Genomic DNA, 20,060 nt, shown 5'->3' with positions numbered 1-20,060 from the left:
ATGCCCTTCAGAAGAAGAGTGCACATTTTGATTCAAAAGAGCATTTTTAGGAAAAGACCTTCAACTCATTTAAATATACACCTGTACGGTTCTGTTGAAGACTGTGAGAAATCCATTGGTTTACATGAGCTAATAAAATGCCTTCAATATGAGAAATGTGCTTATAATAAGCAAAAGGGAACAAGCTTGATAGTATGACTATAACATATTAAAATATTTCCTTTTATGGCTTTCCTTAAATCTGATGGAAGTTATGATGACTGGAAAAAACTAAAACATTTTCAAGTCAGAGTTGACTCTGTACTGGTAATGTCATAGTCCAACTAGTTTCTGTGAGATATTGTTGGACATCAGGCAAGAGTAAAAATGGTGATGTCACCTGAGTTATTTGTTTCTCCTTTTATCTATTTTTCATAAGCAGGTTAAGTGAATTACTGGCTGAGAAACCAATGTAAATCTTTATTTGTGCTAAAATTGTTTAACTGCCTATTTTAAAATTTATCTGTAGACTTGGAGTCATCCAGTCAGGTGAAGCAAAGAGCAGAAAAGCATTTAAGTGACCAACTGTCCAGTACAAGCAGCAAATGAGGAACAGTGAATAGTCAAAGTGGTAATGTCTCTCCAACCTTAGTGAACAATTTAAAAGCTGCTAATAACTCAGATAAATCATTTTTTGAATAATTTAAAATAAAAACCTGATTTACAAGGTACTGAAATGTAGGCATATAGAGCTAATGGAAGCAGAAGAGAGTTCTGCATATAAAGTGTTGCACTGCAAAACCTGAGGCCTAGTCTATTTATTAACATCATTTTTAGTGACTGCATTATTATTAAAGGAATGGCTGTGAAACTCATAGAGAGTTAAATATTGAAATAATCGCCAGCAAGATGGACTAATGGGAAAAACGTATTTAAAATGGCTGAAGCATCTAGAGTGGAGTTAAAGCAGCCATTAGACAGACTCTCAAGAGATTTTTGATTAACAGTCTGGAGTGGGTGAAACTATTAATAAGTAACTGACTCTGATATGTTTCCTTCTTTTAATCCCATTGCCTTGGTTTGACACAGGTACAAGTCACGTAATTAGAAGCCTCGTTCCACTAAGAAACCAGTGTGGAGTGACACTGGGCTCATTCATCATGTTGGAGTCAATAGGCCATGCAGGTTTTTTTAATCATCTTTATCCTCACAAGAGTTAAGGCACAGCACAGTAACTGGTCTTTGACATTCAAAGTATTTGTAGATTTTCAAAGTCATTTCTAAATAAAGTCCACGAGGGACTATATGGTTTAAAAAACATACGTTTAAAAAACATTTCCAAGCAATAATAAAAAGTTGAGTTTTTTGCATCAGAGCTACCATTGCTAAAACTTTCAATTTTACTTACATGCATGTTCCTATACATATCTGACATAGGGAGTAAGTATGTGGGAACTCAAAGATCTGTTTCTTTCTAAAAACGAGACATAATTTACTTTGTTATTTTTTTAGGTGTTTGGGGTCAGTAGTTCAACTAATTACATTTCTTTTTTCAGCCACCATTCCAGAATGACTATAGGAGAGAAAAGGAAAGCTTTTTGGATAAAATGACATTGAGATTTCATCTGCACGGTTTTCCAGTAGACTGTTAAATGAGTAATCCATCTTCTGTCTTTCAGCGATATGAAGGATGTAATCCATTTTTAGATATTGGAAAGTAGCTGTAGGAAGGCCTCATGTTAGTTTACCGTGTACGCACAGGGCTTCCTCCTGTTGTCACGAAGGCTTCTGTTGAGCTGTGGGGTCGGGGCCTAGAATTATGAGTCTTTGGGAAATCATGGATTTATCATACGTATGGTTAATCCCAGCAACTAGCCAGTAGGCTTTGTTCTTAGCAAATAATAAACATAGCAAATATTTTGCTCAATTGGCTCTAAAAGAATATAGGGAATAAAAGACAGTTTGCCTTTCATATAAGGTTATGCAGATTATTTGCTCTTTTTATCTCATCACATTTCCAAAATGCAATTGAGAGTAAAGAAATGGACAATTTAAGTGCTCAGTGGACCACAGGGGACATCCTAGATTATTTTAGCTAATTTTTTTACTAATTTTACTTTACCCCATTGTTAAAGACTCTCCTATTTCTTCATGTATTAGTCTGAAGGAATGCCTAATATCATATTACACTATTCTTAGACAATAACCAATATCACAGTGTAGATGAAAGAAGCTATAAAATTTAAATTAACTTCTGTCCTCTTTGCCACAGTGATCAATTGCCTTTCTGTTTTCAAATGCAATACTCGTGTCATTGAGTTTACAATTCAGACACTCCCTATTTTTCCTAAGTATAATGAACAACAAGTTAAATATGAATTTCATAACTCAGCAGCTGTTGATGAATACATAAGCAATCTAGCTTGTGAACTTTCATAAAGATTTGGAGATAAAGTCAAGGAAAGTTTTAACCAGATAGGATGCGAAGCAACAAGAAAAGACATTACAGATATGTTGAGGTCTTCTGCTGACAATGAATATAAGAAACACTGATTTCAAAATATTAAGACTTTGAAACTCAAAGAATTCCCAAAACATATAAGACTACTAAAAATGATCACAATGGACAGACTCTGATAATGTACTCCTCTCACTGTGCAATTTTCTGAAAAAATAATATATAAAATAAAAATAGAAGTTTTATTATGAAGGTAAAACTGTTATATTAACAATCAAATAACATGCAACAAGAGCATTAGAAAATTCCTAATGGGAAGCTATCTCAGCTTATCATTTTAAGGTTTGGGTTTTTTTCTAGAGAAAGGTAAACTAAAACTGAACAAGAACAGGGAAAAAAGGCCACAAGAAGGCCCAAAGCACAGCAGAATAAAATAGAAATCTCAAAGAAGATTGAGTCTGACAGGTTCTTTTAAGAATCTGAGTGCGCTGAGACTGAGCATAATTGTAGTTCAGCAAAACGAATGATCCCTTCAAAAGTACATGCCTATTGTCAGAGCAAAAATACTTAATTTGGGTTCTAGCTCTCACAGCTTTGGAAGAGAGAGAAAATAAGAATGAAAAATAATCAGGTTCAGAAAGAATAAATTGCTATTGCTGACAGAGAAAGATTAATTAGAGGTAAAGGCCCTTAAGTAGAACCCGAGGATAGAAGGTATTTCAAAAAATAAAAAAAATTCACAAAGGGTCCAGGTGATCATTAGATCTGAAATATATAACCTTGGAAATCATTAGGTGGGGTTTTTTTTAATCACAACGAAAGAAGAACCTGCTAGTTTATCCTGAGTCTCACTCTACAGAAAACTAACTCTAGGAGAGAGAAATGTCTCAGGCTTAAGAATCTGCAGTCTTTGACAAAAAAACCCAATTATTTCAGTTACAGCTAGCTTACAGCTCTGATTTCTGAGGTGTGCTTATGCCCTAGACTCGGTGCAGAGGAAACTGGTTAGGTAACACAGATGTGGAAGATTCTTCTGCATTTCTGATATACCTGCCAATTTGCCCTGACTTCTGAACTTAACTCAGTATATCATTTTTTTAGTTAATACATGTTTCCTTTCCTTTCTCATAAATTTATATAATGATAAAAAACTTTGTCATGAGCTTGGCAAATTCCTCTTCATTTTATGTTATGTTATGTGTACCAAACCAGAAATTTCTGTCTGTTCCTCTAAATTCTGTATTTTAGGAGAACATATGTGGTTTTTATTTGGTATTGAGTTACTGACCTGGCATTAGTCACACACAATCTTTCTTTTTTGAGACAGTACTTAGATTTATTTGATTAACAACTGATGTATTTTATCATTCAAATTTTCACAGCCAAGATCATTATTCAAAACACAAGCTATTGATAGACATAGGTTTTTGTCAGTAAATCCTAATAAATACAAGAAGTGATTTAATTGAACAGTCTTCCCACTAGAAATGCATCAAATCCGACCAGTATCAGCTACCTGTCATCAGTCCTTTTTTCCTATTTTGCTTCTGAATCTTCACTGTGTCAAGAAAGTACTTCAGACACAATATTTTCCCGTTCTGTACCATTAAGGTCACAGGAAACTTCTCTTGCGTTGGTCATCTGTCTCTACCTGGCTCAGGCTAATAATAGGACTTCAAATATGCATACGTAGCATTCCCACGCAGAGATATCTCAGCTAGTTATAAAGACTATAAAAAAAATGTTTTAGAAGGAGTCTGAGCCTTGTCTCCTCTGACCCACTGAGGTTATCTGCTCTGATGATCTCCCCATGGCTGTGTGTGTCTGTGCCCTTGAGAGTGAGATTTGTGGTCTGCCAAGAGGAGGCTGATTGGCATCTCACTAGTAAATAACAATCATTTTATTACTGGAAGAAGATGAAACTGACAGGCTGAGAGAGTTGGGGTTGTTCAGCCTGGAGAAGAGAAGGCTCCGAGGAGACCTTATAGCAGCCTTCCAGTACCTGAAGGGGGCCTACAGGAAAGATGGGGAGGGACTCTTTATCAGGGAGTGTAGTGATAGGACGAGGGGTAACAGCCTCAAACTAAAAGAGGGGAGATTTAGATTAGATATCAGAAAGAAATTCTTTACCGTAAGGGTGGTGAGGCACTGGAACAGGTTACCCAGGGAGGCTGTGGATGCCCCATCCCTGGAAGTGTTCAAGGCCAGGCTGGATGGGGCTTTGAGCAGCCTGGTCTAGTGGGAGGTGTCCCTGCCCATGGCAGGGGGGTTGGAACTACATGATCTTTAAGATCCCTTCCAGCCCAAACCATTTTATGATTCTATGAAATAAGAAAAATCCCTCAAGCCATCACTTAGTCTTCTACAACCAGATCATTCCCTCACTGCGCTCAGTTTGGATGAGAGGAACCTTACTTTCAACAAGCAATAAACTTCTTGATACAAAAGTAGACATTCAGCCGATGACTTGAATGTACATAGAATCATCATAGAATCATAGAATCATAGGGTTGGAAGGGACCTCTGGAGATCATCTAGTCCAACCCCCCTGCCAGAGCAGGGTCACCTAGAGCAGGTTACACAGGAACACGTCCAGGTGGGTTTTGAATGTCTCCAGAGTTGGAGACTCCACCACCTCTCTGGGCAGCCTGTTCCAGTGCTCTGCCACCCTCAGGGTAAAGAAGTTCCTCCTCATGTTTAGGTGGAATTTCCTATGCTCAAGTTTGTGCCCATTGCCTCTTGTCCTGTCCCTGGGCAACACTGAAAAGAGCCTCGCCCCATCGTCCTGACACCCACCCTTTAAGTATTTATAAGCGTTGATAAGGTCACCCCTCAGACGTCTTTTTTCCAGACTGAAGAGACCCAAATCCCTCAGCCTTTCCTCATAAGAGAGGTGTTCCAGTCCCCTAATCATCTTTGTAGCCCTCCGCTGCACCCTTTCCAGCAGTTCCCCATCCCTCTTGAACCGGGGAGCCCAGAACTGGACACAGTACTCCAGGTGCGGCCTCACCAAGGCAGAGTAGAGGGGGAGGATGACCTCCCTTGACCTGCTGGCCACACTCTTCTTGATGCACCCCAGGATGCCATTGGCCTTCTTGGCCACAAGGGCACATTGCTGGCTCATGGTCATCCTGTTGTCCACCAGGACTCCCAGGTCTCTTTCCACAGAGCTGCTCTCCAGCAGGTCAGCACCCAACCTGTACTGGTGCATGGGGTTGTTCCTCCCCAGGTGCAGCACCCTACACTTGCCCTTGTTGAACTTCATAAGGTTTCTCTCTGCCCAGATCTCCAACCTGTCCAGGTCTCTCTGTATGGCGGCACAGCCTTCCGGTGTGTCAGCCACCCCACCCAGCTTGGTGTCATCAGCAAACTTGCTGAGGGTGCACTCTATCCCCTCATCCAGGTCATTGATGGATGAATATGTTGAACAGGACTGGACCCAGTACTGACCCCTGGGGAACACCACTCGTCACTGGTCTCCAACTAGACTCTGTGCCCCTAATCACAACCCTCTGAGCTCTATCTTTCAACCAGTTTTCTATCCACCCCACTGTCCATTCATCTAACCCACACTTCCTAAGCTTCCCTATGAGGATGCTGTGGGAGACCGTGTCAAACGCCTTGCTTAAGTCAAGGTAGACCACATCTACCGCCCTCCCCTCATCTATCCATCTAGTCATGCCATCGTAGAAGGCTATCAGGTTAGTCAGACATGATTTCCCCTTGGTGAATCCATGCTGAGTACTTCTGATAGCTTTCCTTTCCTCCACGTGCCTTGAGATGACACCCAGAACGAGCTGTTCCATCATCTTTCCAGGGATGGAGGTGAGGCTGACCGGCCTGTAGTTCCCCGGCTCCTCCTTCTTGCCTTTCTTGAAGATTGGAGTGACATTGGCTTTCCTCCAGTCCGCAGGCACCTCGCCTGTTCTCCAGGACTTTTCAAAGATGATGGAGAGCGGCCCAGCAATGACTTCTGCCAGCTCCCTCAGCACTCTCGGGTGCATCCCATCAGGGCCCATGGACTTGTGAATATCTAGATGATCTAATTTGTCCCTCACTCGCTCCTCCTCAACCCAAGGGAAGTCGTCTTCTTTCCCTGTTACTTTATTCAATGCCTGGGACTCCTGAGGGCTGGGCCGAGCAGAAAAGACCGAAGCAAAGAAGGCATTCAGTAACTCTGCCTTGTCCACATCCTCCGTCACCATGACTCCTGCCTCATTCAGCAGTGGGCCTACACTGGTCTTCTCTGGCCTTCCTACATGATGTTCTTAGCTTTCATGGCACAGCTTGCTCAATCATTTAAAGGGTTTACAATCTAATTCAAGATTTCTCCCACGCCTTTCCTGCAGAAGAGAATTCATAAATCTCCGCAGCTTGTGGGAGCAGGGCTTGTACAGAACCAGGTACTGTGTGGCTTCGAGAATGACAGCACCTGTCCCAATAACATATTGCAATGGGCTACAAACCATGGGAGATAATATAGAAAAGAAGCAATACAAGAAGGAGAATGAAGAATCCTACATGCACCAAGGAAGAGCTAAACCAAGTGTCAGCTCCACCACTTGCCCTTTCCAGAAGGTACCGCTCCCAGCTTTGTCCGAGACCCCACTTCCACTTGATCCACTCTGTGACACTTTCAGTGAGTGAAAATAATCTTCACCATTTAAACATGGCTCCATTTCAAGCAGTCTGGGACAGAGGAATCAAGCTTTCAAGTTGCCATTGTATTTTCTAAGCACCTATTATATAGATTTATCTTGTATAATAAGATAAAAGTCTGGTCCATCAGCAGAATTTTAACTGTAACACATTAAAAAGTCATTTCACTGCAAACACTTTCTAAAAGAAGATCACCACAGCACTCTGCTGCATATTGAGGTAAACATTTTGAGAACACAAAATATTCCTTTTAAGTGAATCAGCATTTGTTCAGGGATTCTGAAGAAAAACAAATTTAAGCATGTCAACCAAAGCACAGTCTCCAGTTCAGATGAATTACTCTCACTATTGCTTTAAGTACAGGTAGAAAAAGACAAGCTGACGCTACCTCGGGCATTTTGCTTTTGCTTTTTTTTCCATGTTGTCTTCATTTGATTCACTGGGAGATTGTTAAACACAATCACATGGGATGAGGATATAGGTAAGAGCCAAAATCCTGGAACATATTTTGGCAGCGTTATTTTCTAGTTTACATATGGGTTCACACAATATCCTATTAACTAATGCCTGAAGAAATTTTTTAAGTGCTACAGTCATCTGGGATTAAATATTCTTCCTCTGTATGTACATTAAGCACAGAATGCAGTTAGAGACAACAGTGGCAAAAGATCCAGGTGCCAAACACATTCAAACAACCCCACAAACAAAACGAGATCCAGACAACTGGGAAATTTCCAGCTCTGCAGTCAAGAAGTATTCACGAAGGAGCAGCTTCATTTGTAGAAAGTAAATCCACAAACCTAAAAGAAAGTGCATATGCTTGTTTTGTAAGTAAAAGGGGAGAATTTCCCCATTGCTACAAACTGTGTGTTCCTAACTGTGAAAAGCTAGAAAATAGTAAAAGTACAGTGGGGAAAGATGCTCTCCCACACTTAAAAAATCTCTCATGAGGAAAACCTGCTCTTTCAGATCAAAATATTTGGAAGGATGTTTTCTCATGAACCTGTCAGCTAGTTGGCTCTGTCTTTAACCTCCAACTTTGTTGCACAACAGGTGTTTAGTTAGGAGTAGCAATGTACTTCATTTACATAAGCAACTGATTATAAGTTTGGGTGGTGTTCATTTTCTTGCTTGCAGTGACCCATGAAGACTGCTGCCTCCCTGGAAACAGCTTCTCACTAGGAAAGCCGTGTCATAAGCTCAGCCCAGGCCAGAGTCATCCAGAGAACCCAACAGTTAGGATTGCTGCTCTAGATGCATTCAGGGAAGTCCTAATATATGTAAAAGAATAACCAGACAGAAGATACGTACCTATTCTCTAGTGTTTCCCAAAGAATACTGTGATCACTTAAATGGAGATGAAGAAACACAACTCTGGGGGTATGCCACTCTCAGAAAATGACTGCTTGTTTCGGGATGATGAAAGGCTTCAAAAAGTGCTCAGTCTGGCACATCACTCTACTCTTACCCTAAACAACCCTGCAGCTATTCATGGCTCCTTGGGACTTCATAGTAAACAGATGGTCAAATCCTCTTCTTTGCACCCCGTTGAATGGACTTCCTCAGCAATGACAGTTAGGGATATGCGGGTACCATTGAAAGAGAAATTGTCCTATACACCATAACATGATAAGGTGTTTCAGGAGTGCAGGGAAGACAAAAGAGCAACTGGCACAGCAGATTTTTTTTCTGCTCTGTTAGCAAAGCATAAGCAGCAGCTGTTCTAACAATATTCGCTTCTTTGCTCCCAGCAAGTGTTTCCCAGCAGTGGGAGTAGCAGTAGTTCTGTGACTCAGGACTTCACAGCCATCAGCCTTAGGAGACATCTCGCTTAGGTAACTTCAATGCCAATTCAGCCATAGGCTTCATTTGCAGTTCTTGTCACAGTGTTTCTCTTTTTAGTAAATATCTCCCAGAAACAACTTTTTCTTCACTAAATAAAAAGAGGGGCGAGGGCGAGAAAGATCCTATTACCTTGATTTTGGCAGTTTATCCTTTGCACTGCTGGGACAGCCAATTTTTATTCAGATTGGATGTAATTCAAGGAAATTCCATGGCTGACCAGTAATTAAGGCTGCAATCAAAGATGGCAGAACATATGCCATTTGCAGAAGTGAGCATCCCAGGAATTAATTACCCATGAAAGGGGAATGTTTACAAAAGCATTGACATTTTTAATCTCACTGCCAATATAAGTGAAATCTCAGCTTGTTGCAGATGGTCCCTTGGGCTTGTTCCACTTCAGAGAGCTCCTTTAGGGTCACCTTTATGGCTTGTTTCATAGTTTCTATCCCTGTTGCTAGCATTGTGCCATGAAAAAAAAAAGAGTTAGGAGCAGAGAAGCCCTTTTCACTAGCACCTCAAGCAATCCTTTTCACTAGCATCTCAAGAAACCTAGAGCAGCCTTCAGGTGGCCATCTCTAGCTGGCACAAAGACACTGGACCAATTCCAACCTGTGCAACTACAAAGGTAGTTCACAAGGCAGGTTTGTGCCTTGTTGTTTACCAGTGCTTTGTATTCTCACTAGCTTCACCCTGAGAGTAAGAAGAGAAGTAGCATAATATAGCAGTGTGATCCTGGATGTCCTTGATGATCCTGTTTCATACTCTAACTCTGCCTTTTCTCCATAAGAGGTTGTTGTGTAGAACAAAACAGTTTCTTGTCTTGAGATTGACAGTAGAATACCTCAGCATGTGATAGGAGATATATAAGGGCTTTCTCACTCCAGTCATCATACTATTCGTCAGTTCTCTCATTACAAACAGATAAACCACCAGGAATATTTGGGGAATGTGTATATGGTAGCATTAGCTCAAACTCAATCTTGGGACTTTGTCTGGCTGCTCCTTCTATTAGCTCATTAGGAAAGCTATGTCATAAAGATGAGTCCTAATTCTTGCCTGGTCACTGTAGGATCCCAGGGCTTCCTTTGGCCCAGGAGCTTTGGGAGCTCCCTGGGTCCATCAGGGCAGGCCTGACAGCCATGGCTCATCACACCACCCCAGCCAGGAGCAGGGCAGCTGGAGGGCACTGGGGAAGCCCCAGCCCTGGGCATTGGGCACATCCTTTGGGACGGGGATGGGCCAAGAATGGACTGGGATGTGGGCCCATAGGTCCTGCTCAGTGAGGACCACGGCTGGACACTGTGACGTGGCAAGAGGTGTAGGTCTGTCAGGGGGCAAATGGCAAAGGCTCATGTGGAAGTAACTCCTATAGGTCCTGGTGGTGGTCGCCCCACAGTGCCTTAGGGAGTCTCTCCCCACATCACCAGTGGGACACGGGCTGCCCTCACACCCACAACCACTAAGCTAGCCCCAGATCCCAGCAGCCAGCCCTCTGAGGGTATGTGTGGGATGTTCTCCAGATCCTTGGAGTGGTTTGGAGAGTCTTTGCAAGGAAAAGCATCCAGAGCAGAAGGTCTGGCTTCTCAGGAGAGATGTGGGGGAAACTTGATCTTGGACACAGGACGTGTGATGGAGAGAGATCAGCAAGCATTTGCTGGAAACCCTGCAAAGGACAGAGACCATTTTCACAGCTGTGTAAGCCAACCCCTCTGGCTGCCCAAAGCACAGCAGGGAGGACTCAGATGACCACAGCCTCGGGCAATGCATGGAGTGCGTGGAGGCATGGCAGGGAGGCACTGAGGTCCTCAGCCAGCACAGCTCCTTGCAACATGGGCATCTGCCTGTAGCCACGTTTATTAGCACAATATACTTTCAGCCTCAAAGGAAAAAAGTCACCTTCCTGTACCCAAACCAAATGAGATAACCTTGAAGCAGATCACAGTGTATTTCACCAACAGCACAGTGATGTCCAGTGTATTCAGACTACCACTCAATTTTTGTATGCCAGGTCAATCATTTGGGTTGCTTTATTATTTCTGAGTAGAAAAAAATGTAGCAGACTAAAGAATACATATGGGCTTCTCAACTCCTTGCATAACTTAATCTTTACACATTGAAAAAGACCATTTCACTGAATCCTCCTTGAAAATATATCAGCAAGCAGTCATCCACACAGCTCCACTGATTTCATTTTCAAAGATCTGGTTCCTTTTATTTCATTTATGAAATAAAATGTATCATGAGGCTCCAGGTGTCTTGCAAATTTGCCAAGTGCTTGTGAAGCTCACAGAACTTTAAAGTCCTCTGGATTTCCTAACTTATTAATGTTTGTTTCAGATGTGAAGAAAAATCATTGCTATTTTGTTTGGCTAATGCAAGCCTAGTTTTGTTCAATGTTAAAAAAAAATATGGAAAATATCCAGAGAGTGAATTGTTGTTTGAGATTTTAATATAAACTGGATTAGTTATGGGACTAATAAATATAAGTATTTTGTAGCAGTATTGAATTTTAAGTAGGTGATTCTATGTCCTCTGAGAATTATTCTGAAAATACAGAATTATGTGTTAAGATTTATGTCGAGGTTGGAGAGGCTTGGGGTTAAAATGAATTTACAGATTGATTATGCCAGCCATCACTGCTACAAAACTTTAATCTTGATGGCAGTGCCAGTGAGTCTCATTAAACTGTCTTCCATCGTTTCCAATGCTTTGTGCTTTTGTTGAATTCCACTCTTACTCAATATCACAGAACTTCAGCAGGAGCTGACATAGTATTTTAGGAATGTCAAGTTTCAAAATCCCAGAGGTACTCAGAAATTCACCAGAAACGCATGAACTAAAGAGAACTGAGTCTTCATCTGTAATCAGAATACAGTTAAACACAGAACGTTGGTGGTGTGCGAATATGTTGATAATTGCTCATGCTTTAAGGAAAATCTTAACCCTGAACTTGGTTTGGGGAAAGGGTCTGGTATCTGGGAGAGAAGCAGGGTGAAGAAAACTTCTCTTTACTTCAGCAGTGAACGTCCTTCACAGAAGACACAAGGCTGAAGTACATTTTCAACCGTATGGCTTTGTGTCTTTCGAGCTGTATTGCTTCTACCCGCGCAGGCTTTCAAGGTGATACTCATGCCGTGCGATATCCTGAGCCTATCCCTGGACGTCCAGTACTTTTTTTTTGTAACAGATCACTATAGCTCTGTCCCATTCGAAACTGCTGCTGCTGTGGAGATGGGGTTTGCAAATGTGCCTTGGTACGTAAGGGAAAAGCCACCATATGGTAACTTCTGGGCATACGCAGAGCTAGAATGTCTTCTCTAGTTGAAATTGCAGTTCGCCCTTCTAACATTCATCAGAAATTCTGGCCACATATGCAAATTTTTCAGAGTTTGTGTGTGTTTAAACAAAAAAAGAGGCTTGAAATTAAAATAATACCTTCACCATCACCTGAGAACACCTGACAGTGACAGCGAGTCCACTGTCAACGGACTAGCCCTGCTCATCACTTCCATCCCTTGCAAATGGTGAATGGATGTTTCTTTGAGTTCTCCTGGTCCTCACACACCACTTTCCACTCAGGCTTGGGATGAGATTGTTAATTCCACTACTGCACAGAGAAAGAGGCAGAAATATGGCCAATTTACTTATCTCTGGATACTCAAACCTGCTGTCTGTTCAGAGAATATAAATCCTAAAATCTTACATAGGTAACCTAGTTTTGCAGCAGCAGATCTGACTTCTTCATCCCCATCTGCCACTCTCTAGTCTCGCATGATCAGCTAAGAAAAAAACAGTTGTATTTATGGAGCACAGGCAGGGAAGGCCAGATTTCTGGCCAACATTCGAGGGTACTCTGCATGCAGTTCCCATTCCCAAAGCATCATAGGGCTCCTCACTGTATAATAGTTTTAAAACTTTTTGATGAAGTAAATGCAGCTTGTCAACTGTCACGTGAAGCTCCCTTCTCAGGGTGAGTAGTATTCTGTATATTTTCCTCTGATGAGAAGTGCACATACATGAGGAAGCTATTTGAAATAAACGATCCTACTCCTGAAAGAGCTACTCAACATGAGCAAGAGTGGTAAAATCCGCTACATTCAGAGTCAAAATGAACAAGCCTAGGCACACTATATTCCATGAGGAGTCCTGAACACGTTTATTTTTTTCCTCCAGTTTTATAACTTTCCCCCAGCTTCACATGGAAGTGGGCAGAACATTCAAGGGCTCTACAGCTTGCATTCAGCATCCCCCATTGTAATGCCATTTGGCTCTTCAGCCTGCAGGGGTTCACATTTAAGCAGAAAATCTACATCTTAAGACAGAAATAAATGGAAGACGGGCTTGTCTCCTCTCTTTCAGCAGCAATCCAATTTAGTATCCTCAGCTGGCTCCATTGGGCAACGCACTGGATCATTGTATGCATGCATTCAGTTCCCTATGCAATTAATATGCCCACATGCATAGAGGACTGAAGGTTAATGTAAAGTAAAAATGGAATGTGTGACATAAAATTATCTTGTAACAAAACAAAAAGAAAAGCCAGGATTGTTTTGGTGGCATTTTACAGTATAAAAGAAACACACTGCTCAAATCTCGAGGAACACAGACAAGAGTTCAGAGTGCTCACAAGCACAGTTAAGCCTCTGGTGTTTTCCCATGGTTCAGATACCAGCATTATCAGTTATAAAATAGTCATGAGTTGGAAGAGAATCAGGATTCAGAGGAGTTCAGTAAGAGCACACCTTGAAATACCATATGCATTTTATTACTTTAGGCCAAGCACTAGTGTGAAGTGAATTAAAGTAACTACCTTTTAAATCCCTAATTATGATGACAACAACGATGAAAGTGCTAAAGCAAAAGCAAGGGTCAAGGTAAGCTTGAGCCTAAAATGAAGAATGTTTGAAGCTGATTTAAACCTGATAAGGAAAGCCAAAGTCCATATAGAGCAAAATCTGGTGAGGAAGGTGAAGGGAAAAAACTAAGGCTTCTACAGGTATAGCACCAGCAAAAGGGAGACTACAGAAAATGTGGGTTTGCTGCTGAATGGGGCAGGGACCTGGAAAAAATGGACAATGGCCTCAATGCCTTTTTGCCTTGGTCTTCATTAGTGAGACCAGCTTTCAGGAATCCCAGGTTCCTGCGACCTGGGAAAAGTCCAAAGCAAGGTAGATTTACCCTCAGTGGAAGAGGATCAGCTTAGGGAACACCTAAGCAAACTGGACACATGCAAGTACATTGGATCTGATGAGATGCAGCATGAGTGCTGAGGGAGCTGACTGATGTCATTGTGAGGCCATTGTCTACTGTCTTTGAAAGGTCATGGTGATCAAGGCAGGCTTTTAAGGATTAGAAGAAAGCAACATCAACCTCTTTTTCAAGGGCAAGGAGGGAGATCCAAGGATCTACAGGCTGGTTAGCTTTGCCTCAACTTTTGGGAAAGTGGTGGACCAAATAATACTGAAAGACATTCCCAAACATATGAAGGACAAAAAGGTTTGGGGGAGTAATCAGCATGGATTTACAAAGGGGAGATCATACCTGATCAACCCCATATCTTTTTGTGAGGATGTGATTGGCTGGGTAGATGAGGGGAGAGCAGCGGATGTTGTTTATCTTGACTTTCGGTAAGATTTTCACCATGGTGTCCTGTAACATGCTCATAGAGAAACTGATGAAGTATGGGTTAGGTAGGTAGAGAGTGAGGTGGACCGAAAACTAGCTGAACTGCTGGGCTCAGAGAGCTGTGATCAGCAGCATGAAGTCTAGCTGGAGGCCAATCGCTAGGCATGTGTCCCCTGGTTCAGTACTGGATCCAGTACTGTTCAACCACTTCACTAATGACCTACATAATGGGACACAGGTGCACCCTCAACAAACTTGCAGACAATATAACATTGGGAGGAGTTGCTGATACACCAGATGGTTGTGCTGCCATTCAGAAGGACCTCAACAGGATGGAAAAATGGACAAACAGGAATCTTCTGTAGTTTAACAAAGGGAAATACCAAGTTCTTTTCCTGGGGAGAAATAAGCCCGGGCACCACTATAGGCTGGAGGTCAACCAGCTGGAAAGCAGCTCTGCAAAAGACGACCTGGAGGCCTTGGTAGACAATAGGGTGGACAACATGAGCCAGCAACATGGTCTTGAAGCAAGAAATGCCAGTGTCATCCTGGACTGCATTAAGAGGAGTGTTGCCAGCAGGTGAAGGGATGTGATCCTTCCTCTCTTCTCAGCACTGGTGAGTTGGGTCCAGTTCTGGGCTCCCCAGTACAAGAGAGACATGGATTTACTGTTATGTGTCCAGTGAAAGGCTATGAAGATGGTTAAAGGACTGGACCATCTTACATATGAGGAAAGGCTGAGAGACCTGGGACTGTTCAGCCTGGAGAAGGCTCGAGGGTATCTTATCAATGGGTATAAATACCTGATGTGGAGGTAAAGAAGACAGAGACAGGCTCTTCTCAGCATACCCAGCAAAAGGACAAGAGACAGCTGGCATGAATTGAAATACAGGAAATTCTATTTTAACATAAGAATAAATTTGTAAGATTGACTGACCACTGGCACAGGTTGTCCTGAGAGTTTCTCGAGTCTCCGTGCTTGGAGATACTCTAAACCCAGCAGGACACTGCCCCGAGCTACCCGCTCTAACTGACCCTGCTTTGCGCTGAGAAGTCAGTCTCCAGAGGTTCCTTACCGCCTCAGCCTTTCTGTGATTCTATGCTATGTGGACAGAAAAAATAATGGTTCAGGAATTAAGGAGGCTCCAAAAGTCTGAAACCAAGTAAGGATGTTAAACAAGTACAGAAAAAAAAGAAGTTCAGTATGTGGCAATATTCTGCTTCACATTAAAACAAGAGCTATAAATTGACAAGGCTTCAGTGAAGCCGCAGTTGCACATTTCTCTTGTTTACAGGTGAGTAAGAAAATGTACAGTGACGTGTGTGGATGCAAGGATTACGAAAGTCAAATTTGGTCTAGTAAGACATCAAAACCAAAATGCTAGTGAGAGTCAAGGGAGAAGAGAATAAGATTCAAGGTTAAGAAAAGAAGAAAGTGCAGGAAGAGGAGTTTAAGACCATATAATTTGACTTGCAACTGCCTAGCGTTCTGCTGCTGAATACTCATACTCACATAATACCTGTTTGAAATTCCCTTCGTACTTCAGCACAGTGTTGTGCTTATTTTATTTACATTATTGCTATCTTGCTAATTTTCACATACTCATCTTGTGTTCTGCTTTTCGGCAGAGATAATATCTATCTACTGCCTGTTGAGATGCCTCAGGGAAGTAAACCCACTACAGATTTAATGTTCTGTGTTTGTGGCACACTACTTCATGATTTAAGATATTCGCTTCTGGTAGAATAAGGATTTTCAGTTTCTAAGAGTACTGCAATCCTAAAGGAATTCAGATACAACAAAACCCCTAAACATTAAGCATCTTTGCCATATTCATTGTATTTATTCCCATCTTTCACTCTTCTACCAAATTAAATCAGCCATAAAAAACTCTCTGTGCACTTAGCAATTGATTAGATGTGCACTGATAAATAACCAGACTCATTATCCCTCCAAGTAACTGCAAATATATACACATATATTTTTATATATATATATATATATATAAGGCCACAAACTTACAGCAGTGTAAGAAAGCCTTGTGAGGTTTTACACATTGCACTGCTCAACTTTGCTCAGGATCTCCCAGGAAAAGGAGCCACCCTGAACACTGACAGGGTCCAGCCAAAGAAATTAGTCCCAAGAGGATGTTAGTATGAATTTGCTGTAGTGCTAAGCAATTGACTGATTGGCTAGAACGTAAATGAAGATGAAGCAGAATAATTATTTCTGCTAAAGATGATGCATTATTTAAATTACTTATCAACATCTTAAGATTGAAATCACTAAGTGCTTAAAATTAAAAAAGAACACTTCTGAATCCATTACCCGCATTGAGGGAAAACAATACTTGAATTCTGCCAAGTCACTGACCCAAGTTTTTATTTAAGAAAACATCAATTGATTTATTTTTGTGTACTAACAGCCTCTGATATGTACACAATTTCAAAGCGAAGAACATTTCAAAAGATGGCTGGAGGGCACAAATCCTACATTTCCTTGTAGAACAGAGACTTCCCCTCCGCCCCGGTCCCTCCTTGCAACTGTGTAATTTCCTTTATTGTTAATAAAAGCAGCTGCACACACCAGAGAATACAGTCATGAAAGCCGACCAAAGCCTCATGGAAATACTTCTCTTTTGCCAATGTCATAATTGCTGAGAGGAAGAAATGCTTTCCCCCTTTTTTAAAATCTGTTATTATCAGAGACACTTGCATGTAAACAGGATCTTTGTTTCTTGAGAAATTATCTGCTCCTACTGCTGGTACTTGATATTCATGATCCTTTCTCTGCAATCTCCAACCCATAGCTGCAGTCAGAGCTCATAGCTCCAGCTAAGTTATTTTAAGGTCAATAGCAAATAGTTACTTCCCTGCAGGAAGAAGCAGCAAGAGGGAGGCGACCGTTAGAAACAAGATGTATTTTTGTATTGATGGTCTTCAATTCCTGGTGTAATGTAGATAACCTCATTGAAAGGTTGACCTCATTGAGTCTTGAAATGTCCAACACGTAAGCTTCATCAGTGCTTTATATGGTCACATTTGAAAAGCAATGTGCGTTAACATTTCACCCCCCAGCATACTATTTAATCCCGCAAGTCCTTCCCCACCGTTGCCATCCCTCTTGGACCTTCCCGTCTGACCCATCACAGGATGACCCAGGCTTTGACCCAGAGGTGATAATGTGGTGCTGCCATGACTGGTGTCACACCAATGCCTGAAATGGGTTGTTTCAGTTTGGAAAAAACAGACTATGTGGAACAACAGTGGAGACACAAGGCTGTTTTAGAGGGGCCTTTCAAGAAGCACGTGTTGTGGTCACAGCCGGTAAACTGAATATTTAATATTTTGACATTTTTAATGCAACGCAATGCTTTTGATTGATTTATATGTTTAGGGGTTGCTGATGGCTTATTTTACAGTATTAGTGTGTTTAGAAAGGTGCTTCTTGCTTTACACTTTTTGAGAAATGAGTGTACTCAAGATTTATATCACACATCATCTTATATTATAAAATCAAAAATTAGTCAAGAAACTGATCCTATCACCAACATCCGTTTCACCATTACATTTTCAGCTGGCTGCATCCTCCTCTTCCTCCTTATATTCCACTTTCATGATACTCCGCACTGTTTTGCCATGTGAACTGCAGCAACAACCTCCTTCCTTTGCATCTTAATAGAGAAATAAATCCAAAGCATAAAAAGGCAGTTTTGCGGTCTGGCCTAGCCCAGACAATTTAATCAAAGTCATGAATTAGCATTTTCTAGTTGCTAGGAAATGGCACCTCAGAACATCTGACAGGCAGATGCACTTAGGCTTGCTCTCTACGACAGGAGAGGTTAATTTGATTCCAACCACTTTCCAATAAAAGGTGAATCTATTTGTACTCCTATGGCCAACAACAGCAACACAGTCTTTTCTCACGGCATTTCTTCTCAGGTGCAGGGCTTTATTTTCATGAATTGTCTACTAAATGTATGTATTACTTAGTAACCAAAATGCACAGCCACCATCTTGAAAATCAAGAGAGAGGCACCCTGGAATTGAATCACCATTAATCTGTTTGTTAAAGGGAATAACCATTCTACACCTACAAGCACTAATAAGCTTTCCCTGGTATTTACTTAAAATGAAATTTTTTAGAACGCCTTAAAAATAATCACCAGACTGATCAGGGTGCATTTCTCGTGTTAAATTGTGTTTAATAATTGCTAGTCTGTTACGAAACTGCTTCAGAATATATCTTTCCTTTTATTAGAGTATTAAAGAAAATAAAGTTTGAGACTTTTGAGAAATGAAAGCCTGTCTAGGACCATCTAATGAATTTACCTGAGGCAGTACAACTTCCCAAGGAATTATTAGTCTTATTTTTAAAAAATTAGTCTAGGTGTTATTAAATCAAGAATTGATGTAATAAAGTCACCTGCTATATTTCCTCCAGGGGAAAACTGTATACAACCTGTGTGAAAGATATTCTAAGAGCTGGCTAGATGTACGCTGAATATGTCTGCTGAAATCCAAAAAAGTCTGTTACTTCCCTACACAAAATGATCCATCTATTGAGGGCTAGCACTAAAAACATCCCAGAAAAAAATAATTAAAATTCATGAAGTAAATTGTTCAGAACTCAAGCTAACAGGATGACTAGGGAAAAATAGTGTATTTCAGACCTAAAGCATGAAATGCAGATTCACAAATATCAGATAGAAAGCTTTTAAGGCAAAGATTTATTGGTAGGATGATTGGATTTTGTCTTTCTACATCTCTGCTTGAAAATAACCTTTTTTACAAATGAGGGGTGACCTATAAATAATGTCCTTTGGCTGCGTTTTTATGTCTTTTTCATGGTTTAATTATACCGTCTGTCCTTTACCAATTACACATCAGTACCAAAACACTGCTTCCTCATAAACATGAAGTACAATGTCACAAGTGTGACTTTGGATGCAAAAAACAACTCAAACTTCAGCTATCTTTTGCCAATGAATTAGTTTATTATTAAAAACTCAGGAGCAGACAGAGTCCAGTCCTGCTGAAGTTAGTCAACACCTTTCGCTGTTGACCTTAATAAATGTTGATTTTGCCCATTAATTAATTTTTCAGCATCTGGGGGAAAAATGCCAGGTTTTGTTTCCATTGAGAAGAAAGAAACAGAGAAAAAGATAGGGAGCAAGAGAAAGGGAGAGAGGAAGGGATAGAAGGAGGGAGAAAGAGGCTGGAATGGACTTACGGTGGCATCTAAAGTAGCCTCCTGCTGAGAGCAGGGCCAACTGCAAATCCAGACCAGGTTGCTCATGCCCTTGTCCTGCTGAATTTTGACTGTATCTCCAGCAATGTGGATCCCACAGCTTGGAGTCTGCCACAGTGCTTGACCACTCTTAACCACCCCCAGGGAGAAGTACCCCATGGCTCCCCCAATGGGGAGACCATATGCAGAGTGAACATGAGTTTCTCTGGGTGTTTCCTCCCATGCAGGCTCTTCAGGTGTCAG

The sequence above is a fragment of the Chroicocephalus ridibundus genome, chromosome 2, assembly GCF_963924245.1.
Source record: "Chroicocephalus ridibundus chromosome 2, bChrRid1.1, whole genome shotgun sequence".
NCBI classification, from domain to species: domain Eukaryota; kingdom Metazoa; phylum Chordata; class Aves; order Charadriiformes; family Laridae; genus Chroicocephalus; species Chroicocephalus ridibundus.
This window is presented reverse-complemented; position numbering follows the sequence as displayed.